Raw genomic sequence first — 2,041 nt, 5'->3', positions numbered from 1 at the left:
ATCTGTGTAAACGTGTGATTGAGATTGGTTGTTTGTTTGCTTCCGTTGTTTAAGTTTTGTTAAGATCTCAGTCGTGCTTTTTATTCAGTAGATCCGTAATAATCTACTAGGTGGTAAATTCCCAAGTTAATGGGGTCAAGGAAATTTAAGTTTTAACACAATAAACTACCCTCAAGTTCAGAGAAGACCTTAATCATCCAAGGAGCACAACTTATCATGTTTCCATTTCTAGGAGACCAACAATTTGCTTGTGGAGACAATGCCAGCTCAAAATAATGAGATTTGAAAGCAAATGCTTGAAGAGGAGTCAATTATGACACTGAAAATGGACTGGATGACGTATGGGGCAAATATGTACAATGCAGATAGAAAGAGAAGAATAATGAAGAGAAGAAAATAAAAATTTAATGTCATTTCTGATTCTTTGCATTACATATTAGGAGAACGCTGAAAAAGACCAGTTTGATGCATATTATACCAGGCGCTGGATGAAACAATTAGCGCAGGATAAGACAAAAAATCACAAGTTACTTTGATGTCTAAGAATTATGCAGCCAGGGAAGAATACTTACTTCCCAAGCAGACCTATTGTGAAGCCACAGAGGACTAAATAAGTTCCAAATGCCATAAAGGGAATATATAAGTCTGGAGCATTTATATCATAGATAGGTGGCTTGTGTGTGAGACCGCCTGGAATCTGCTCAGCTATCCTTGTCCAATGACCCTAAAAAAACACAGTGAAAACATACAAAAAAAATTAAACTTATGTATGATTACAAACATTCTCAAGCAAAATGAAAATACTACCACTATGGGGAGATGAATTTTCAGTGGAGTCAGATACTTTGTGACTTACCCTGTGCAAAAAGGGAAACATGATTACTTTCAGCTTGTTCTTCACATATCGGTTGTTCACTTGAAAATAATATTGTGGATCAGAAAAATATTTGCTGACCTGCTCATAAAAATCATCACCTCAGCTTATTAAGAGAAACTTTGTCAATCAGAAGAAATTAAAAAAGGAAACTATTCTTGCTGTAAACCCCTATCCATGGAATCAATTGACTCATCTCTCATTTTAAATGGAGACCTATTAGAAATTTCAAAGTGATTCAACCAGGATAAAAGTGCAACTCATACAATGCTTTGCACATTTTCTGTGCCACTTCCAAAAATTCTTTCCCCATATGCACCTAATCCATCTCGAATAAATCCTGAAGCAGCCCCATAAAATGCATTATTGAATGGATTTGGTGCTGTGTTCGATGGTGGTCTCTACATGCCAGGCTGTCCTCCGAGGTCTTCATACATGACTTTGGGTACCTGTAACAATCAACCAGGTAGAATAAAGTTAAAAAAACCACGTTACAACCCATAGTTGAAAACTGTCCTCAAATAGAGATGAGATAGCCAGAACTCCACTTCTATGGAGAAAATACAGAGTAGAATTGGATCTGACTCCTTTTGATAACTGCCTAGCTGGAAAATATTCCATGGTTTACTTTATTGGTAAATTTCAGTTTATAAATGTTAAAATGAGGAAACATGTATGCATACATGTAGAGGCTAAGAGGAAGTTATGCACATTACATCAAATGCATTATTGAATGGATTTGGTGCTGTGTTCGATGGTGGTCTCTGCATGCCAGGCTGTCCTCCGAGGTCTTCATACATGACTTTGGGTACCTGTAACAATCAACCAGGTAGAATAAAGTTAAAAAAACCACGTTACAACCCATAGTTGAAAACTGTCCTCAAATAGAGATGAGATAGCCAGAACTCCACTTCTATGGAGAAAATACAGAGTAGAATTGGATCTGACTCCTTTTGATAACTGGCTAGCTGGAAAATATTCCATGGTTTACTTTATTGGTAAATTTCAGTTTATAAATGTTAAAATGAGGAAACATGTATGCATACATGTAGAGGCTAAGAGGAAGTTATGCACATTACATAATGTACTCTTTCTTCTCCTTGTGAGGGATTTTTGTCGCGTCTGTTTATTGTTTTTTATTAGTAGTGATAAAAATTGTCATTGCCC

At 36.3% G+C, this 2,041-nt stretch overlaps 1 pseudogene; it reads right to left on the bottom strand.

The window, feature by feature from the left end:
- Positions 1-328: 328 nt before the first annotated feature.
- On the bottom strand, positions 329-1,311 carry LOC149241942 (uncharacterized; annotated as a pseudogene).
- Positions 1,312-2,041: the final 730 nt, after the last annotated feature.

Source organism: Pinus tabuliformis, chromosome 8 (genome assembly GCF_031772625.1).
Source record: "Pinus tabuliformis cultivar Carrire ecotype Pingquan chromosome 8, CPIR1, whole genome shotgun sequence".
In the NCBI taxonomy this organism is placed as follows: domain Eukaryota; kingdom Viridiplantae; phylum Streptophyta; class Pinopsida; order Pinales; family Pinaceae; genus Pinus; species Pinus tabuliformis.
Note: the sequence above shows the minus strand (reverse complement) of the source record. Positions and strands in the feature narration are given on the sequence as shown.